At 38.5% G+C, this 23,331-nt stretch overlaps 1 protein-coding gene across 15 annotated transcripts in view; it reads right to left on the bottom strand.

Moving 5' to 3' along the window:
- The window catches only part of PLCB4 (phospholipase C beta 4), a 220,632-nt gene that overhangs the window by 157,286 nt on the left and 40,015 nt on the right, over positions 1 to 23,331 (bottom strand). For 3 of the 15 annotated variants that reach the window (XM_074913212.1, XM_074913766.1, XM_074913863.1), the window contains one exon: positions 23,026 to 23,169. The exons of 11 other annotated variants lie outside the window; for them this stretch is intronic. The gene's annotated coding sequence lies outside the window, so the exon portion shown is untranslated. The remainder of the gene's footprint in view (positions 1 to 23,025; positions 23,170 to 23,331) is intronic. One more of the 15 variants, XM_074913696.1, reaches the window with a different exon arrangement.

Here is a 23,331-nt window from a genome sequence, read left to right as displayed (position 1 = left end):
TGTTCTCTCCCACACCCACATCCCTAGTCGCATCTCATAACCACCACACCACATACTTCTGTCCCTCACATAAATCACAGAATCATCTAGGCTGGAAAAGACCCTCAAGATCATCTATCCAACCACTGACCTAACCATTAATGTAATATCTTGTTCCTTCTTTGACTTTCAGTCACATATTGAGCTGCAGTCCATGGAAGGTACAATTCCAGTTTGGGGCAGTTGTGTGAATTTCCTTTAATTTTAACTGGTCGACACAGACACAACTGTTCATTAAAGCTAAAGCAAACTCTAGCTGGTATAATTAAATGTTGTGCCTGGAAGGCTGGAATATCTTATATCTAGCATCAAAGGCTTAAAATCTCATTTTCAGCCCTGCCTGATTACTTAAACCACTACTACAAAACTACAATGGACAAAATCTTATCTAAAGATGATTAAATCTTTACTGATGTAATGGAAGAGTAGCAAACAAGTAATTTACATTTTTCTATGGATGTTTACTGCTGCTTTTGGTTCTGCAATGGAGCATGTTGTCTGCCAACTTCCTCTACCTTAAATCCAGAACTTCCATTTCTTGCTGCCAATCATCCACTTCACCAAATCATACTCAAACATTAAAACCTGCTTTCTTAATTTGTTTAAAATCAAGACAGCAATTCAATTTGAAAGGATTTATGGTAGCTGTAATACAAAAGTGAGGTGAGGCGATGAGATGACAAAGTTGTAAAAGAAAAACTATCCCATAAAAAGACAGAAATGCTAAGGCCAGAGATGACCGATTCTTTTAAGCGCTACCTAAAATATATTCAAATTTCTACACAGAATTGTATGGATGCATCTAACAATATTTGACGAATACAGTGTACCCATAACTAGAACCAAATCCACTCAGACACCTCAAAAATCCCCACTTTTCAGGGGTGATCAGCAAAGCACAGCACATAACCTTTGTGCTCACCAACAGATTTTCAGAAGAGCAGTTCTGGTGACAGCAAACCTGAGATGAAAGTGTACTGCTCTCCTGAAAAGCTGACATTTACCATGGAACCTGACTGACAGACAGCTCAAGCTTTAGGGAGAGAGGTGGAAGTGAAAAATCAATTTCACACTGTCAGTATATATTCAACCAGCTTTAAACATTACCTAAAACAAAGCAAATCGTGAGTAATCCATGCTTATCAGTGAGGTAAAGCTAGTGAAGCTGGTGTATCCAAAATGTTACTCATTCATTAGGCTAAGTCTCATTTTTGAACAGGGAACAGACCACTAACAAATTATTCCCCTTCCTTTCGCATTTGGTCACAGTTTAGGCTACTTACTTAATCACTCCCTGACAATACAAGATAGACTTTCATTCACATTAGAAATCATTCTGCTGCTTCACACTATTCATTAATTTGAAACTCTTACATTTGGAACCATCATTTACCATTCAAACAGTACTTGGTGACATGCAGAGACTAAAGAGTTGTCAAACAGAATGACACACAGTTTTTAAATGTGAACAAAGAAATAAAAGCTTTGGGAAAAAAAACAGCCTTGCAAACAGTATTTGGAAGTTGTAACTGCGGGCACAGCCAGCCCTACCAGAAAAAAAAACAGAGAAAAGAAAGAAAAAAACCCTTGAATGCAGGCCCACAAGCAGCGTGATGTGCAGTGCTTCTACTAATAAAAGGTTCTAAGTAGCCCTCTCGGTACATAATAAAACCGAGTTAAAACGTTTCTCACGCAGGTCTCATTGATGAAAACCCTGACAGAGTAAGTAAAGACTTGGTCCTAAAGTAAAACAAACAAAAATGTGGTCACACTTGGACTTGCACATACCAACAGCAAGAAGACTGGAGTTGTGACATCACCAGTCCCTACCCCGCTACCCCCTGATACTGAGGAGAAGGGCCACTGCCAGCCCCCCCAAATGATATGCATTCCAATAGAGTATACTTCCCTTGAAAATAGTTAAGGGATGTTTCAATTTATTGCTGTGCTTAATAGATAAACCAAATTTGAAAAAAAAACCCACAATGAGATGAATATATGAGTGTATACTTGGCCCCAAAGGGCACTGCAAGTTGGAAAAAAAAAATCTGGTTTTATATCCCTCAGGCATGAGAACAGCTCTTCTGAGAGTCTATGGACATATAATCCAAAACAAATTAGTTGATACTTGGAAAACACACAGAACATGCCAAGTCCCTGAATCCACTTGCACAACCAGCCAGAGCCCCCTTGTTTATAGCAATTCAGATTGCAAGGAAGCTGAAGATAGGTTGCGTTAATTTTATATCGTGTTTTTTAATTAAATCTTTCTGGCTACTCAGAACCCAATTTTCTCTTCATATTATGAATCTTTATTGGATGTCTGCAAATAGAACATGGATTCATTTCCATATAAAGAGATCTAAATATACTACTCTTCAATAATGGAAAAAAACAGAAAACATCATGTTAACTAACAGCCCATCTAATCTTTCACAAACTTTACACACACATCCATAGAAATCTTTAGTCCAGCTCAAGCTGCTACCAGTCAGTCCCCCTGAATAACATACAGGCACTAGTAATGGATATCACTAACATTTCAGTCCAGCTCTCTATGGCTAAAGAAACACTTCATTAAGTCAAATGAAAAGAAGGAGTATCAGGCTGGAAAACAATGGCTTTTGAATTCCTGGTTTTACTTCAACTAGATTGGCATTTTGCCACAGATTTTAGCAAAGCCTGAAATCACAAGTAATTTTGGAGAGTGACAGGAAAAGCAGAATTTCCCACTGTGCCTACATGAAACACAAATGTACATTTTTTGCAGACCAGGATGTCAGTAGCAGCTGTAAGAGCAACACCTTCAGAGGAACCTCTCCTCCTGCTGTCAAACCATGAAAGAGTCCAGAGGAAAACAGAAAGAACAGGACCTGGGATAAGTGAAGAATTTTGGGGTTTGGTTTTGTTGTTATTGTTGGTTTTACAGGGGATTGCAAACTTCATGGCAGCTTCATGGGTTTTCTTCAGTCCAGTAACAGGTTTTTTTCCTCAGGTCTTCATAACTAATTCAAGTTGTACATTAAGATTTGCAGAAGTGTCTCAATAGGCAAAGGGTTATGCCTACCCCCAGGTCATGTTCAGTAGACAATCCAGAGGGTTGTCTGTACTCAGGTTACTCCTTCTGTCACATGCAAGTTATCACAACTCCTAATACACTGGTCACACTGCAAAAAACATCATGCATTTAAGCTGTAGTGTAACAAGGCTAAAAAAAATCTGTGAAATTTTAGAAACTACATATGTTTTGAACATAAAATAAGGCATTGTTCATTCTGTATATTGTCTAATGCACACATACCTTTATCAGGGAAAATTCATTCTTCAGATGTATAAAAATGTTTACTGATCTACTCAACCGCTCATTTTGTTTAATGAAAAAACCTATTTTAGCAATCAAGTGCAAAAAATATTAAGAAACCATTGGTTTAGAAAGTAAAACAGCAACAGATAATTCTATTTACCTTTCATAACACACACAATTAGCATTTAAGCTAAAAGGCAGAAAGTTTTGTGTGTACTGTTTTCAGAAAATATTCTAAACAACAAAAAAGGGAAGGCTGGTTTCATTTCCAGGCAGAGCCTGTTAACAGCTTAAGAACTAAATATGTATTGTGGAATTCTAGCTACTACATGACTCAATTGTTAAAATGACTGCAACACCATTCAATAAATTGACTGTCTGTACTGAAAGCTGTTAGATACTGAACAGTTCTAAAAATACAGGACTCATTTAACCAGGAACTGATAGCTTCTCAAAATCCCATCATTTATTTACAAGGGAAGAGTTAAGTTTTAAGAGACAAATCTAGTATCTTGACTTCTACAGTCTGAGTCATACAAGAATTAGCTTATGTTTATGACGCTAAGCCATTTTAGCAGGAATGCAAGAAGGATAATGCTCAGTTTTTATTATTATATAGTATCACAAAAGAAAAAAATAATTTAAAAAGTGACTAAGTTATTTAACAGGCAGTCAAGCAAAAGACAGAGTCACAGACAAGTAAATCTTGTGTGAAGAATCACTGCAAGCAGTTAACTTTTACAGAGCATGCATGTGTAACACTACACAGACTCCTAGTGTGTTGTTGGGTATTCACTGGCAGCTTTGGAGGGTGAACTATTGCCTATTCTCTGTGTCAGGCCAATATGATAGTCGTTACAGTAATGATCTGAAACTGTTTCAGTAATTTTACCCCTTCATGAAAACCAAACCCATGCACTCAAAAAAAAAAAAAAAGAGAAAAAAGATTAAAACAAGTTTGAAATCTGATAGTTCTGCTGCTCATTTAAAACAGGTTTAGGAAAAAGGTTATTTTTTTAAGATTATCAAACTATGTTTGGTAAAGTTTGGTAGGTAAACCTCCCTGAAGTGATACACTGGTAACACGCAATGGAAGCTGTTCTTGACTCTTCCATATGCAAAATTTCATAGGGAATCACAAAGCACATCTTGCCTCCTGCTAGATCCTGCACCTAAGAGCTCATAGAGCTGCTGCTGTTCTTGCTACAACCTCATGCAAAAATGGAAGTTGGCAGCTGCAACCCTGTGAAGCCAGTTGGTTTACCTCTGCTTCAGGCACTATGCCAGCCTGAGGCAGGAACCATGCTCTCAGGTCAGGACTGTGGGAATGTGCAACTGTGGAGTAGGAAAAATTGAGATGAAGCGTATTAAGCTCCTAGGCTACACACAGGAAGTCGTATGAAGGTGAAGGAGGTAGAGAGCACAAAGAGAAGGGCATACCTCAAGCTGGAGGAGACTCTCATAGCAGGATGGGGAAGATAAAGAATATGATGTTATAGAAGAACAGCGGTTAGAGAAAGTAAAGGAAAAGTGACTCATTTTAGAAGTCAGATACGTACATACAACCTGCAAAACTGAAGCTGATGAACAGTATTTCCTGAGCAAGATATGTCAGGCAATTCCTACTGTAAGGTTATACATAAGCTTCACAACAAATACAGCTAGCTTCTCTCTGAATGCCACTGTTTCCAGCAGAGGTACTCATCTGCACAGCCAAGACTCCCAAAACATAAACCAGTTCATGGCACATCACGAGGGAGAACCCAGCTTTGAGACGGGGAAAGGACACATCATCTAGCTTCTAAAATGAGCAAGGATAGGTGATAAGCAGTTAGGACTGTTAGGATCTCCAAGCAGCCAGCAGCAGAGGTTCTCATTCCCCACCTCTATTAACTTCTGTTCTGTAAGAGGAGCGCTGCTCCTACCTGCTCCAGAAAGCAAGCTGAGACCTACAAAAAGAGGACGATAACTCACTGGAACATGAGAGCATGTAACTGAGCAAACCCAGTGATTCCAGAGCAAAGGGCCCAGATGGAAAAACTACTGTTCCCAGCTTTTCACCCTGTCTCAGCAGAAGGAAAGATTTACCTGATGAGGAAAGAAGTATTTACAATAAGGAGAAAGGGCAGAGACCAACATTACTAAAGTAAGGGTGAACGTGGGCCATCTACCTTACTTCCAGCAACACAGGAAATGCCCTGCCAAACTCCTTCTGCCTTAATTTCACATGGGATAGCAAGCAATCCGGGTTACATCCCTGTTCCTAACAGCAAGTTGTCACATCTTTCAGGAAAGTCATCCTTCTCCCATTATCTGTCCAAGTCATCCCATTAGATTTTATTATCACACACTCTCTGATGCACTTCCTTTCTCTGCCATTCACCTTTTTCACTTTGCTCCCTCAAAACAGCAATATTGACAAGACTACCTTGAAATGGCAATAAATTGATGAAAGACAGCAGTCAGCACTGTCTGAACTAAATTACTTCATCTTCAAATAGCTTCTTCCTCACTTAAGTCTTTCTTTGACCCAAATTATTAATAGGGCTAATTTAAGGTTTTCCACTCAAAACTGAGATTTTATGGAAAACATGCATTTGATTACATTAAATTTTGCCTGACAACCATTCTCTTAAGTGGTTCAGTTTTTGGGCTGTCATCATCACACTGATAGTATCACCCAATCTGTTTTTCTAAAGAGAAAACAAGTTGTGATCATCTGTAGTTTTGTACATTGTTGGGTGAGGACTCTGCATCTTGTGACTGTGTGCTTGGCATCTCAAACACTACATACAGCCATATGAAGGCTTTCGTCAAGTCTCACCACAGCTGTTCTCCAGTCCACTTCATTGAGACACTGCAAAAACTGATGGGCATAAACATAAAATAAAATGTAATGTTACACTGAAACAGAAAATACCAGCTTCACTAGTCCTCAGGTTATTTTCTAACAAAGTCAAGTGAGTAAAGAAATTTGTCAAATTTCTCTTATTTACAAATGAAATCAAAACACGGATGACCCTATTTGCTTATCACAGCCAGAAGAATTCTCAAGAGTGCTATTATTTAGGTTTCCTAGATGTACTAAACTAAAAGCTGTCAAACTCAGTTATGTTAGAAGAGTTTTACACTGGAAGTATACTTCAACCTATCTCAGACTACTTCAGAGACAAAGATTTTAGAAATGTTTCCAAAAAAAGCACCAAACCAAACAAAGATTTATTCAATGAGTTTACGACACAGTATTTTGTTACTCAAAAATCCTTCTTCCCCTAAAATCCTTTGACAGAAAGCAGATGATTTCATTCACTGTGACTTGCAAAGAAACTCAATGAGGGCAGCATTCCAGATTGCCTTCCGGACACAACATGACATCCCCATCACCCCCAGAGGAAACACATGCCAAAACTGAAATTCCTACTGGAACATGTGCTCCCTCTTCACTTGGAAAAAATCTCACAAGGCAAAGAGCCTCAGCTGCTGTGTGATATCACATGCCAAAACAGAGATAAAGTCTTTGACATCATTCAACCTCAAAAAGGAGAAACTCTTTATATAACTATGAGTAGTAGTTTTAAGCAGCAAAATTTCTTAAAACAACACTTACATGAGCAGCTCTTGAACTGGCCCAAACTCCTTCTCCTCCCTTCTTCCACTGTTAATCCTGCCTTTTATAAGAGTATCAGCAGTACACACTCCACCCTCCCTCCATACTGGCTATGGCAAGAAGAAAAAAAACATGGCACTGTAATCTTGATCTTAGTATCTACAGGCAAAATAAAAGCATAAAATACCATGTTCTGAAATGAAAGTATGTGTTTACATCTTGAGTTTAGCCTGGACAGTACCCAAGGGACAGAATTTATTACCTACTCTCTTTTGGAGACTTACAATACAAGCAGATTGGTGGAATGCCCTGTTTTTCCCAGGGATCTCATACAACAAAGATCAAATGAGATGAAGAAGTTGTCTTACAGAATAAGTATCAGCAAATTTCAAAGCACTAGAAATACAAAGTGGATTAGAACATGACCCTATAAAAAGGAGGTCTGGGTTCTAATCTCTGATCTGAAAATGCCTGGGTACCTATCACTGAACAGTACACTTAGCCTTTGTGTTCCGTTGTCTGTAAAACAGGGGATAATGCCATCTCATGGGACTGTTTTGAGGTTTAATTAATTATTGCTCGCAAAGGACTTCAACTTCCTCAGCTCTAAGGCACTATTTTAAGTATTAGTATCATCCATAATGTAGATGCTTGTAATTTATTGCCCTTAGCAGTCAATCCTAGCAAATAAAGCCAGAGTATGTTATGTATGTAAAACCTGTGGTGCCACTGCACACAAACATACAAAAGATCATGTGAATTATTTAATTTAAACCTCAGGCTCTGTGACAAAGGAATCTATTTGACTTTCCCACACAGGTAAAGACTCCTTATCTAAATGCTGCAATAAATCTAAAGGGGAATATTCTTGTATTGAGCATTGGACGAAATTTTAAGATCTTTCAATACTCCTGACAAACCCCTTGCCAAAAAGCAGACAGGGTAAAGATCTGTAAATAAAAGTAGAGGACTCAAAATGTTTTACCCTCTGGGGGAAAGGGGCTAACAGCTCTAACCTAGCAGGAAAGTCAGTTCTGTGCAGAAGACATAGGCGGTTGTAGAACAAGCTCTTTTCTTTTGGTGCTGCCATCTTTCCCCTCCAAAAAAAGGCTTCTGGTAGTAGATGGGGAGGAGGTGGGGCTGCTCTCACAGTACCTCTAATCAACCTTTGGAACTGTATTTTCACATGAAAATGACACAGTCCACCCTCATTCTGATTTCACAAAAAAATGCTTTTATTCTGAACTGCTGTACTTATGTCATCTGACAATCTGATCTAGATATTTCCTTCCAGATTATGTCAGTATGGATGTTTAAGGTATCAAGGCAACCCCTGCCAGAAAGGACCTTGCTCCCCTTTGAGGTAGTACTGCAGCAGAACATGATCATCATTCAACCCAGACATCTAGGGCTCCACTACACCTCAGCAATGCACACTGTTTCCATTCCTCTTTCAATTCTTTATGAAATTTGAACATCTAAAGTATTGTTTCTCCACAGCTCAAAATATGGGGCCAGCAGAAGGAATCCTGCCCAAAGGCATTACAGAGCAAATACCTCCACCTGATTCCGGTATTCCTCTGCTTATTTACATGGATGAGTATGATATAGCATGGACTAGAAAATTAATATTGATTCCAAATGCACTGCATCTAAAAACCTCTGTACAGAATGCTCTATTTAATAAATTCTCATAATTCTGTTTGTCTCTCAAGTTTCAGAAAACCAAATGAGAATGTTAGACTAAAAAATGCTGATATTATTCAGTATTGTATTTCAGGAGAAAGTGAACTACTTCCAGTTCAACTTTTTTGTTGTGAGCATAGTCTGCCTTCAAGACAAAAATAAAACTAAAAATGCTAGCTGTGCTCTCACACAGGAATACAACGATCAGCATACACTGAGGCTAAGCTTCTTGCTGAGAAGCAAGGCCTTAGAACTGTCCTTGGTGGAGAAGCAAGAAAATATCCCATCTCTGCAGCAGTCTGTGAGATACGGGTATCGAAAGGACATACACACATGCACCATCTTCTCATAGTAATCAGGAGGCCGTATAAATATCAGCAGATCACCTGTAACTTGGGTTTACTTCAGTCATTTCTAATGTAGCATCCAAGAATGAGGTTGTACATACAAGAAGGCTCACACAAATTTAATGCTAATATGAGAAAACAAAGGAAAATTTATTGGCTAATGAACAGGTTGGCCTACTCCTTGTACCCCAGCTGTGATGTTACGATCCAGAGGTGGACAAGTAGGTGGGTAAACAACTAGGTGGTTGGGCTCAGCAGCTCCACAGAAAAGATGTGGTGATCCTGGCAGCCAACAAGCAGACCGCAAGTCAGCAACATGCTCTGGCAGGAGCGAGCATCAACAGCATCCTGGACACAGCTAAGAGATCAAGGGAGGTGATTATTGCCTACCTGGCACTTGTTAGACCACATCTGGAATAACATCCAGTGTGGGGATACCTAATAAAGAAAGACTTTGACAAATTGCAGCAAGTCCAGCAGAGGCCACAAGACTCCCAGGGACTACAGCACTTACCCTGTCGGGGGAGGCTGTAGAACCAGAGCATGCCCTGGAGAAAGAATGGCTTTAGGGGGCACCCTACAGCTCCTCCACTAGTATCCACAACAGTGTTATTGAGGAGACAGACCAGGCTCTTCACAGTGGTGCAAGGTGGGAGGAGGAGAAACAATAAGCATTAATCGAAAGAAGACAGCCTTACCTTTTCTGTTCCCAGTTCTACTGTAGCACCCTAAATAGGAGGGGTAACACAGGGCATGCCACAAAAGCATGAGGAAGATTAGATGGAAATGAAGGGGCTGTGTAGTTTGAACAGCCTAGCACTCAGAGTGGGGCAGAACTGAGGCCCCTCAGTTCCTACAACTGCCTGAGGCCGAGAGAAAGGCTTGAGCAGACCCACCAAAATAAACTACCTGGAGACTAGCAGGGTGGAGTGAAAAGAAAGCTCCCTTCTGTCACAGCAAAGTGTGAGACATAACATTTGTGCTGTCTTCCATTTATGAAAGTTTTATATAATAAAAAGAATTCATTTTTGAAGCTTAAAAAAAATTTTATCTCTAAAGGTCAATAAGCAATGCACGATTATAAACTATATAAAGGCCAAAGAGACTACTGTGTCATTGCTGAAAGTTGGTTGTTCCGTAACCTTTAGAATGACTTTCTTTCAATGGTGAGTAAGCACGACCTTTCTCATCAAAAAAGTGAGATCAAGTTCTTAATCCATTATGAACAACATGACTGAGAGATCTCTTCCGCCTTTATCGTTACAGTACTTTTGCAGGCCATAGTCAAGTGAATAGTTTCAGATGATGTTCTGAAGTGTGAGGATAAAGATGCTTTTGCAGATACTGTCATTGGGGAACAAGGCTGTGTTACGACCTTCAGTTTAGTTTTCAGTTAAGGTTTTATCAGCTTGTTTAGAGAAAAACAAATACAGCCTTTTTCAGCTACTCTAAAATTAAAACAAATGCCTACTATTTCCCTCTGATAATTATAAAAGCCACAGATAATTTACAAGATAGTATAATGTTGAATAAAATTCAGTGACAGATCATACACTGCATCACTCAAAAATTTTTTTAGCCCACTTGACAATTGCAAAAGCAACTACTTGAACTAAAACAAGAATAAAAGGGGAAAAAAAACACCTCATTCTGTGTAAACCTTGGACAATTGTACATGTGGTAACTGTAAAAATGAAGGACTACAAGTCACCTTATTGCAGCTAGCTTTACAGAGAAAATGAGAGGCTGGAACATGACTAACACAGCTGAAATCTCTCTCCCCTACCTCAGGAGCTCAAGAGCTATGTGCCTAAGCCAAGTTATCTGTCTAGCTCTCTCTAATCAATGCAAGATGTTACACACCTCCAGAGAACAAGTCACACCATCCTAAGATATTTGTCTAAAACAAGACAGATGAATCATTCCCCCAAAGGTGCCTTATTCTCTCCTGTGACTTTAGAAGGAGCCAAAACAATAGCTTAAATAGATGCCTAGCTTTAGGCAGCCAAAGCTAGGCAAGATAAATCCTACCTGTAGAGCTAGACAACATATCTTCTAATACTATATCTATACTTCTCAGTGCACATAAAAATTGTCATTTATGTGTCCTTTCTTCTGTACAGCAACTTAATACTTCCTTTCTAACTCATTCCCCATCTAACCTCTAATTTATGCCTTCTGCAAACATTTTCTCTCCCATTTCTCTCTCATGGCTTCTGCTGCTTTAGAGTTGTTCTGGGTTTTACAATTGTGGAAATCTCAGTTTAGACTAGACTACTTTAACTGAAAGGAATTTTTAACATTTCGGGATACATCCACTGCATTGTAAGTTTACTTTATGCAATAAAATAACTTCTGAACTTCCTCTGCATAAAAAGAGCAGTGAAGTTTTTCATTACGCATGTTAATTAACTTATTCTATCAAAAATTCACCTCATTCCCCCAATGTAATAAATTATGAAATCATTAGAAATACTACATTTTACCAGAAAGCCAATACACTACAAGACGTCACGCAATGTAGCAAATGAGTACTTGAGGGTGTTACAAAAAAGCTTAGTGTCAGTCACACCTCTTTTCTAAACAGTATGAAAATGTGGGCAGAGAAATACAGAAGGGTCAGGAAGAATGCAGGAAGGAGCTTTTTAAAGCACTTACGACTGCGTTTACCACTGGCTTGATGTGGTTCTTCAATCCAACCAAAAGTAGAAATGAAAAAACAATTTCTGAAGTCAAATGAAAACATAAACAGCAAACAGCGTAAGGCCTTACAAATACTTCAAAATCACCATGTAAGTTAACTACAGAAATTAACTCATGTGGAACATTTTATGATTATAAGTGATCAGAACATTGGCAGCTGTTGTCATCCAGTGAATACCAGAAAAAAGTCATTATATGAGCACAATTAGAATAAATATCTTCCCCGATAAGTATGAAAAAGGGAAGGAACAGATGAATGTCTGCTGAAAACTAGAAATTTTATTCAAGTTACTGGCATCTGAAGATGTGGACTAACATTTTTGTTTCTAAGGGGAAAAAAGTACAAATACTAAAGAACATCTTCCTTATGCAAATATTTTTTAAATTATGATTTTAAACTAAGAAGGCTGTAATTTTGCATTACATCAAGCTATGTGATTTGACATTAAAAATGCTGTTAAGCAGTTTAAGTGTAAGAAGTGACCTACTTTAGTATGACAGCAGTCCAATGTGAGCACCTGCAAACTTGCAACTATATTAGAAATACATAAGAGACCAGTACAGGGTGCTGATGCTACTACCTGGCTGGTTGCACAGTATTTCCTCAAGTATTCCTGCCATTAAACATGCACAAGCCAGCTGAAGTAATCTTCCTTTTCACAGTACTGAGATTCTGGAGGAAAGTATTTCAAAAATGCCTTCTACTGGTCCTATTGCACAGCTGCTGTCCTGACAGGAAGAACAGTTTGATTAACCAAAAGCAAATTTGCCTGGGTTGTGCACAGCTTCCTCCTCATAAGCAGACACATAAATACATCCCATATATAAGAGTGCATAAGCAGAACCTGGGAAAGGCTGACATTCCTAAGTATGTTAATAGTAATCTATGCAAAAAGAGCATCCCTTATTTTAAAAAGGGTGCCCAAATGAGAAATACAATATCTGTTTTCCTCTATTTTGAGGAAGGTAGCAGAAAGTCCTGATTTAAGCAGATCTTCTGAATTTGCATCAGAGATTCTAATCCATAATTTAGATTTATGTGATTTCACTGAAAAAAAGTACTATTTTAAGTGAAGGAACAGAACAAGATCGCTTTGTGTACTACGTTCTCCAAAACTTCAGATGTGTAGCGCTCTCTCCTACTACCTCACTTGTGTGCACAGGAACACAAAGGTGAAACATAATTATTTTTTTCAGATCTCGATCAACTTCCTCAACAGTGACCAAACTGAGCTAATCACTGAAATGGAATAGCTGAATGATCTGAGTCACAAAAAAAACACACACTCTGCTTCTGGAAAAGCCTATTGTCAGAAGTTGCCTGAGCTTCTCACAGCAAAGACTGTGCCAGTTCTTCAATGGTTATTACTGTTATGGAGAAAGTTGACTGCATTTACAGTTTCAGCAATAAAATTTATTTCTTTCATATTTCTTACTGATATAAAGTATGTTATCAGTTTAACATTAAATTTCCATCATAAACTAAGCTTATTTTAAAACGTAAGGTGGAATTTAAATTGTAAAAATCACCTAAATTAAAAACCATAAAGACTCCAAGAAGAGGGAGAGGTAAAAAACATAATCCACCAAGTATCACATTTTACATTAAAAAACAAAAGCAACACACATGCACACAGTGGTCTAAAGGCAGGGAAAGATGGACAGAGTTCTGAGAGTTCTGATGCTTACGTCCCAGGGAGCTCAAATGAACAAACCCTATCCCTGAGATATATTCTTCTCATCAAGGGCATTCCAAAGATGACAAATGAATAGTCTGTCCTATGGAAAAGGGCAGGGAAGTCAAGCCTACAATAAATGCCGAAGTGGGATAGGAACTGAATCACACCTGCAAGAGAAAACAAAAAGGAATCTACAAAACATACCCTGCCATAGTCCTTTGATAAAGCTCTTAATATGTACATTTCAAAAGCTATTCTATCTACTGCTTTTCACTCACAGTTAAAAGAACAGATGAGAATTCCTATATATTCCTGCTTCTCCAAAATGCTTTGTTGATTAACAGAAGCCTTACCTCTATTTTCATAACCACAGGCTCCTTAACAAGGCCTGTGGAAGCCACAAAAATGAGACAACAGTTTTCCACACATTGAGCTTACTGAGATTCTGATTCAGCAAAAGCACAGACAGAAATAAATTCAGGAAAGCAGTTATTCACACTGCCATTAATGAAAACAGTCCCACAAATAAAGTTGCATGACATTCAACAAATCAAATTCTATCCCTGTAAAATCATCAATCGAATAAAACACATTTAAAGGCCTATGCTAAAACCTGAGTGGAATAAAATATTTTCAGTTTTACTGTTAGTGAGATTAATTATTTATTTCCATTTTAAGGAAAGCATAAACTACTGTGAACACTTATCTACGAAGAAAAACCCTGCTCTCAGAAGAGCTGAAAACTAAACATTCATCAACTTGAGTTGAAGTAACTCCACTAATAATATAGATATGTACTGAGAAAGATTTTTGTACTCTTTTCTAATAGCCTACAAATAAACAAATTGTGGGAATATTGCTGGGCAAGCTTGAACAATGCCCTAATAAATATTTATAAAGCATCTGTGCTGCAATACAATCAGAGTTTAGAAGAAGCTAAACTATACAGCTGCATTTACCTATCATAAACCTTGAAATCTGTTCTCCTTTAAACCCTAAATTGACAGTAGAAGTGTTTAATGTATAGATTACTGCATTTAATGAATCAAAAAGATAATCACTTACCAGCATGCTATCAGACAGGTAACTTTTCTTACTCAAGAAGTATGAAAAGCACAGATGAATCTAAGAGAAACAACTTAGTACAAAGAAATCCTACGCAAATCTCAAGTTATAATTAAAGCAAACAAACAAATACAATGTTAAACTTGATCTGGTTGCTCAATACCTATTAACCATGTCTCAGACCTATATTTAATTTTTCATACAACCTGTTATGTTTACAAGTAGCAGTTTTCCTCCATAAATCTACAGATGTTTCTATTATTTAAGCACTTACTTGAGCTGCACAGTATGAAACAGTATCTAAATAATGCAAAACAGCCACTATTCATACTTATAAAACACAATTTTTCCATGAACTGCCTTTGCTAAGTTCCCAAACTAAAATAGAAAACTGTACCTCATTAACACTGGCAAAGTTCCATGCCCTCCCACTTTCCAAAACTTAAACTACTAATATGGAAAGAAAAAATAAAGCAAGATTAATATTTAGCTTTATAGCAAAAAATGTTGCAGGTCACAAAAAAAAAAAGCTTTAAAGCCTGAACTATCTTTCATTTTAACAGTGAAAATTCAAAACAAGATGTTCCTTACAGATAGCTGTATGGCAGCACCAGGAGTAAACCATTTCATACCTGCTAACACCTCAAAACATCTTCCTATGCTGGAATATGCCCCTCCCTTCCATACCTACTTTCTCTTCTTCACATAGCTTTAAATTATGCTTGCAAAACAGGAAAATGAACAAAGTGCTTAGGGCACATACAAGCATATCTGACTCTGTCCTAAACTAAGACAGATCCTATCCCTTAACTGATGCAGGTACAAGTTTGAAATTTTAGGTTGGGACCAAGAGGGAAATGTGTTTGAGCCACACAGAACAGGCAGCATTACTGGCTCCTCACACTGAGCCATTTCAGACACCTGCCCAAGCAATCTTCCCAACATCTAGGGAAACCCACCTTTATAAACAAAATCTCTTGCATTTCTCCCAGGTAATACATCTCCATCCTGGCCTTTTGCTTTCAAGTTTGCTACCGAAAAGGTACCTACAGACAAACTTGATTCAGTTCAATTGCTTTCTCATTTTCATACCCCAATAGAATAGTAAAGAACAGGAAGAAATAAAAGCAGCAAGCTCTTTAAGTAGGACACAAAAAATGCACCACACTAAGACAGCAGGACATCGTGTTTCTAATAGCCAATATAATTAGCCTCACCCTCCAAAAACTGAAGTCTCCAACTTAAACCAAATTGCTATTTGTTTTGCCAGTTATTAGGCCTAGCATAAAGGACACAGCCATCATAAAGATGAACCAATAACCAAATTGTATTTGATACAAAAGGGTCAGTACACGGCTGAGCGCTGGGGGTACAAACAAGTCAATCAGATTATACATAATTGACATCAATCCCACTGACCCCAACAACGACACTGCACGACCAACAATGGGTGGAATAAATGGTGAAATGCAGTTTCCCATAGAAGGGATGGGAGACAGCCAAGTCAACAAACCAAATACATAAGACCAAGGAAGCCACACACTGAATCTCTACACAGCCCACGTTTACAAAAGCCAGACCTGACTGGAGCCCAGTCCCAGGGAGGCAGGAGGTCCTTCCCCAACAGGAAACTGCACAGTGCATCCACCTCACAGACAGACACTGCCCCTTCCTGCAAGTGGTCCCAGCTTTTATCCCGAAGTGGGACACCAGACCTTTGCTTACTTAATGCGGGACACCTGGGGCTCCTTTACCCTATGGCTCTCCCTGCCAGGCCGGCCGCACCCTGGAGGGAAGCCTAAAGTCAAACTCACCACCCCTTTGTGAAGGGCTGTGGGAATCACCCATATGTCAACCTTAATTTGGGGCTTGGGGTTGAAGACCCAGCATTTCACTATTCCAGTAAAGAGTAATTTTCTTACACTTAGACAGAGCATAAAATGAATGTTGTTTTCATTACTACTTTTTAATGAAGCTGTGAGTGACATTTGAAACATCAGAAACAAGATTATTACCAACCTGAAAACAGGTACATTAACAAAACAGACCCAAGAAACTTAATTTTACTGTGCTCTCCCTAGTTCCCCACAACAATTTCTTTCATTTTACTGTTTAATCTTCTTTTTTTAAAAAAAAAACCATACTTTTCTCTCTCAGGACTGAGTAACCTTTAAAATGGATCTCCAGCAGAAGTGAAATAGGAACACACCTGACTATTCAAGAGAAAAACTAAACTATAATTTACAGAGCACTGTCTAATGCACAAAGCAAACAAACTGGTGAAAGAATGAAAAAATGCCACTATTTATTTTGTGGTTACCTTCTGATAAATATAAAGGGGAACACTGAAATCTACCAGTTGGAAGGTGACTTACAACTGGACAGATATTACTAAGGAGAAATAAAATGTTTCCCCTGTTTGGTCTGAAACATTCTGGCTTTCCGTGTTTTGCAGTTTTCCAGAAGGTGAGGAAAACCCTCACCAGGTCACATATCACTTAGCCAAACCAGCCAGCAAGACTACAAATGGAAACCACACAGAATGTTCTGACCAGGCCGCTCTTCCAATGACATGTGACAACTCCTGAAAAATCAGTGTGTTAATAGAAACAAAGTCAATGTCAGCAAGTTTTCCCTCAGAGTTTTCATGTGCTTAAAAACTTTCCATGGAAGAAAACGTTCTGAGTGTCCTCCAGCACCCACAAAGTGCTTCCAGTAGCCCTACTGAGGCTAGGACAGGCAGATCCTCTCCCAGACCCCAGAGGGGCTGGATTCAGAAGCTACCACAGCTGAGCGCTCACCTCAGCCCCTGAGCATCCATGGATGATCTTAAAACTACTAAAAATAAACACTGGAATTATTATCATTACATTCTCCTCAGACTAGTTTTGTTCTAAAATGGAACAACTATTTATTTTGTTTGGGTTTTGTGTGGTTTAGTTTTTTTGTTCCTTCCCCACAAAAGATTGGGTCTTCATGTATTCCAGAAAGGTACACTCTACATAAGCATTCATATAACTATATATACACCCCCTCCCCCAATCTATATTTTTTATTTATTTATACACAGTATAAAGAGTTTTTATATTTCTATTTTATAAACATTTTTAATATTTTTGAATATGTGTTATTTATACTTATACATATTTTATATATCCATATGAATAGATACTATTTGCGGGTAAGACACAGGCAGGTAAGATATAAGATCTGTCGTATTTGTTCTTCTCCCCCCTAGAATTAAGCACTCGTAGTCCCAGCAGGACAACATACTTTTTGTCTAACTTAGGGGGGTAGGGCAGGAAATCAAACTAAGACTTTTTAAAATTTATTTTTAGATCCTTTTTTCTTATGTGTAGCATGAATTTCACTGAAGTCTCTATGAGATAGAGTGACATTAAGGATTAAAAAAAGAAAGTACCAACATATACTCTGGAGTCTTTTTTTGTTGTTGTTAAGTATTATGGACAGTTGTGTCATGGAGGAGTTGGCATTTTTGATTGTATACACATAGCACAGAGGTGAATGTCAGTCCAATATATGCGTTTAATTAAAAATAAGTAAATATCAAGAATGTAAGACTTCTATCTCACTGACTAGCCTTTACTATCCACACAGTATTAATCCGAAGCACATTTGTATAGTTAGAGATTTTACTTTCCTTAAGCCATAAGCAAAGAAATAGCATAAGAAAGGATTTTTAGACAAAGCCTTAGTGACTACAGAACACTAGTCATGTAGGAAGCAGCAAGGAGCAGAACTGAACTGTAGTCCAAACTTTTACCAGATCTCCACTCATCTGCCCTTGTGTAGGCAACTACACAGAGCTGTGTGATAATACAGTCCAAGAAGAGCTAGCAATTAACTGAAGAAATATTTGGATTTATATCTTGAAATATTAGAAAAGAAGGGAAAAAAAGATTGAGAGTCCTAAAATGGTTCAGCTTTATTTCCACAGCCAGTATTACATTTCTTTTCAGACCACCTGATTGTCTTTTCACCCCTCTACAAAATAAAACCAGGTCTACATGGGAGCTATCAAGGCACAGCTGTGGAAAATATTCCCCTGCCGCTGAGCTAAACAGCCTCCCCAACTTCATTCTGCCCATTTGCCTCTGGGTACATTGCATGGTTGGATGTCTGTCTACCTGTAAGTCCTTCCTTAGAAGCTCATTCTCTCGTTAAAGAGAATATTTACTCTCTTTGGAAGCAATAATCTACCATTTCACTGTACTTTGAGTCCCTCTGAACCAAAGATATGGTATTTGTGCATATCAGTCTTGGGAATAAGGCCTGCATAATAAATTCCTGAAAATTATGTTCCAATTAGTGGCCTATCTGCAATCCTTGTTGCTATTTTGGGGTAAATGATCCCCAGCCTTCTTGCTACCCAAATATACAGCTTGCATTTTGGTTCTATCAATTGGTTCATTTGCTGCCACTCAAACTGACTAAAGTTCCAAAAGATAATTGTATTTTTCTACTTACACATCAGAAGTTGCACTATATACAACATGCACTATATACAACATGCAAAGTAGTATATACAAACCAAGAGACAGCCTACTGAATTTTTAAATGGTCAGTGCAGGATTTGTTTAGCAACTGCCTGCAGTGCTTTTAAAATAGCCAGTTACAGGTTTTGTTTTGTTTTCCCAATGGAATAATAAAATCTTGCCCTTGTGCTTATGAACTTTTAAAAATTCAGTCCCCCACTAATGCAGGTATTTGACACAGCTGCCATCCTCCCTTCTGCCTCTACACTACAGCCCTGCCAAACTCTTTCATCTCTTCCCTGCCTTCCCTCACAAGCACCTTCTCTTTGCCTTTGTTGCTGCTCCTGACTCATAGGTTGCCTTTTTCAAGCGACCCTTCAGCACTAACTTGCCTTTTCTTCAAAAGGAAGCCTGGCAAAGTTAGATTCCTACAAGGCTAATGGGAAAGGGCCAGAGCTACCAATTGTTGGTTCGTGTCTCAGTTCTTCTGTCAAAGAAGTGCAAGGAAGACTTACTTTTGCTTTAAAAGAAGCTGTCAGTTATGTCATAACCTATGGAAATCCAAATCACTTCATCTTTGCTGGCAGGAATACAACTGTACGGGCATGAAAGGGAAAGAAAAATCTCTATTCCAAATGAAAGCGACTTTTCCGTATCACAGTACTAATGCTGTTTACCTCAGGATAAAGAATGAAGCATTACACCATGAAACTAACTATTGCTCTTTCCAACCACAGAAAGCTGCTTCTTGCCCCAAGTGACTGCAGCCTCTGGACTGTAAGCTGACTGCCGGCCTAAGTGTGAATATTCCCCTTGCCTGTAGTTGAGACCTGTGTGATGTTGCCACACATACACTGAGTCCCACTCTGTATCATGTCACTAATAACAGTGTGATATACAACAGCAAAATCTAAGGATTTAACAGTCTCAAACACAATCTAAGCTCCCATCATCTCATTTATATAGTTCTTTACTAAAATTAACGTAAAAATGCTTTTTAAGGAGAAGTCAGTACATTGGGTGGTCATGCAAATATTCAAAACTTCAGGCAAGTACAGTTTCATTCTCTCCTGCATTGTAGTAAAACATCCATGGATAATGGAATACCACCAAGATAAGAAAAAGTCCATCTGATACTTTGTATCTAGACTAAAACTGCCCTAAAAGATTTAATATTAATACAATTATTTAAGTCATTCAACAGCCCCACTCAATGTTAGGTTTTGACATATCACAGATCTCATTCTACAGCAAACCAAATGCAAACTACCACTTTTCCCCAAAGATGTCTTGCTCAAGAGGCGATTTTATTCTGTAGTCTGTAAGTGCCCTAGAATTGATATGTATATGTTAATGGAACAGTATATAAAGTCACCTCAAAGGCAATTGGTTTAAAATTGTAAACCCCTACAGATGGGACGTAGGGTGACAAGTTAATTTAAAATTAGATTCCTAGATGTAGTGCACACCTGATAATTGAGAGAAGTGGGAGGAGGGAGAAGGTTACTGCTCTATATTTGAAAAGGTGAATCCCTCCTTCATTAGAGGAGGAAAGGATGGAAATCCAGAACCATACTGCAGTGGAGACTGAGCTTCCAATTGCAAGGATTTCCAAACAACTGCTGGGGTTGGGGATGGATGTATTGGTGTTTGTGCTTTTTTCACTATGGGTGAAATCCAACCAACTTTTGCAAAGCTATCAGGCAGTTGTTGGGGAAGTAGAGAAGGACCACTGAACGTCAACTCTCAAACAGACTGGCTTGTGCTTTTTCACCATCTTCTCCCTCTCCCATGGAGAGACAGCAGCAGAAATCCACAGAGGCAGTATTGCTTTGATCCCTGTCACTGCTCAGAATTGCCAAAAAACATCCTGTGAGAATGGTCCCTCCATGCACAGAGGCACTGCACCAAATCTGACACCCAGTTCCTTAGCAGTCTCAACTCTGAGACTGAATTTCCCACCCAACAGAATTATGTAAAAACCTCAGCCCCTTCCCAGTGCTGCACACCAGAAGCACCCACTACAAAAGCAGAGCGTGAAAAGACAGGGTGTCTATGCTGGAGAAGAACAAGCACCCTGTGGAGCATTTTCCCACTGCCCCCAAGGAATAAAAATATTTTGCCATTCCCACTTCTGCAAGGCCAGAGCGTTTGGTGGCGAGAGTAACACAGCATTGCTGCAGATTATATTTCTACCTATGGTAATTATAATTTGTGGAATGCCACTACTGTATGAGACAAAATACAACACCAAAGGGAAGAAAGAAATATTTAACTTGTCCACCAAGCCTACCATTTACAGGAGGAACAGATAGAACAATAAGCAGAAAATAGTCATAGTAGCTTCCTATTTTAATAACAGTTCTAATTTTTGGCATTCAATTACTCATACACAGCTACCTTCTCCTATTGTAACAGAAGCACTGTGGGGCTTTGAAGATAAGAGTTACTATCCCGCACTTAGAAATACTTTGTCTTAAAAATTACTTAAGCAAATGTGTTTGTATAAATTATCTAGAAACACACATGGCAATGTGAGCATTATGCATGCTAGGAAATAAGCCAAACTCTGAAGGTTAAAGTAACAGGCACAAGTGTACCCCATTCCTAGCTCTTGAGGCCGCAGCATTTTGCCTTGTGCTTTACAGGAACCCCAAGTCCATTTTCATGACTGACACTAGAACTGCAACTGCAGGTAAGCACATACACGTGTTCATGCACAACCACCGAAAAAGTACAAGCTGGACAGAACATCTCTAGAGATGTTTCATGGCTAGAAGAAAGCAGAGGCAGCAGTTTACTTCAATTTAAAAAAAAAAAAAAAAAAAAAAAAAAAATTATACATGGAGCTCACTGAAAACAACCACCAGCTCTGAATCAACACAGCTGAAAAAACATCAAATCTTTGTATCACCCTTTTTCCACTTTTACAAGAGTTAACCTAAAAGCACAAGTTTGTAAAAATGTTCTAGTTTGGCAAAATAAAAAAAGTTGCATTCCATAAAAGACCTATTATTAGCTTTGTCACTGTTCTATTTGTCTTCAATGTCTTTTCTAATAAAACCTAGAAGAATGAAGGGCAATATAATTGTTTCTAAATCTCTACATAAACAAAAAAAGGACTGTTCCTCTTAATTGTTTAGTACAGAATTAAACACCATACCAATATTGAATTATTTAAGGCTCTATTTATGTTGATCTTACTTTCCACTGATCGAGAATTTTCCATACACACCAAATAGAAAATATCTTACAGGATACAAAGTTGATTTTTATAGTGTCAGACAAACTCACTTTTCTTCTAAACTAGATTTGTGTAACAAAACTTATGGCCAGCCTCCAAGAGGCTTTTGTCTTCTGCATTATGAGGGGGTACTTTAAGTGATGCCAAATTGAGCTTTTTAGAATACATACCTTGAAACTACTGAAACATTAGGGAAACAATCAGTCACTTATTCAAGCTTCCTTTATGCTAACAATTGACGGAGCCTAAGCTAGCACTACATTTTTCTTACCTATTAGCCAAAGGTTTTTTGCAATCATTTTTCAGCTTTTTCTCTTTGATTGCTAAATACCCAATTTTTCAGCTTCTGCTCTTCAATTTTTAAATACCCTTCAAGCCCAAATTATCTGAGGAGCCTCCATTAAAAGAGCACATCCTAGTCTTTGCTGCTGCTGTAAAGAAAGGGGAAACTGAGGAAAGAAGAAACAGCTGACAAACGCTCCACCTGGTGTCTGCCTCTTTCAGCAAAGAGAAAGGAAGGGCAAAGGAGGTGGTAAGAGCATCACAATAATCCCCAGGGCCCTTATCCACACACATAAGCACACACGCACATCTGTGATGCTGTGGACTTGAGAAAAAAAGAGATCAGACACAAGCACAGTGTGTATCACAGGGCACAGCTGGGGATCAAAGAACACACACATTTTTAAGGCAACTCCCACCTCCTGCTAAATCACCTGGTCTTCACTTTAGTAAAGCAGAAGAGACAAGCTGCCCTCTACCCTCAGAACCTGTCTCAGACTCACCCTAACCTTTTTGTTCAGCAAGTTATCCATGCCACTGGTCTTATTCTTCCCCAATAGTCTTTAACACTACCTCTCTAAAAAAGGTCCTCTTGTCCAACAGGGCATCGCTGTTATTCTTCTCAAGTACCTTTATTTCCACATATTTTTGCTTTCAAGTATTCAGCTCTGTGCCTTCTGGTTTCCCAAATTCTTCTTAATTATTGCCTCCAAAAGTCTGCCAAAGTTGACAAAAGACAAAGTCTGACAAAGTTGACAAGACAAAAGAGAACTAAGATATATTACATATATATATAGTGTTTTCCTCATATAGCATCTTCCTTCATGTGATGCATATAAAGAGTGTCTTTGCAGACCAGTATTTATTCCTCCCATCAAT

Source organism: Athene noctua, chromosome 1 (assembly GCF_965140245.1).
Source record: "Athene noctua chromosome 1, bAthNoc1.hap1.1, whole genome shotgun sequence".
In the NCBI taxonomy this organism is placed as follows: Eukaryota; Metazoa; Chordata; class Aves; order Strigiformes; family Strigidae; genus Athene; species Athene noctua.
This window is presented reverse-complemented; position numbering and strand designations above follow the sequence as displayed.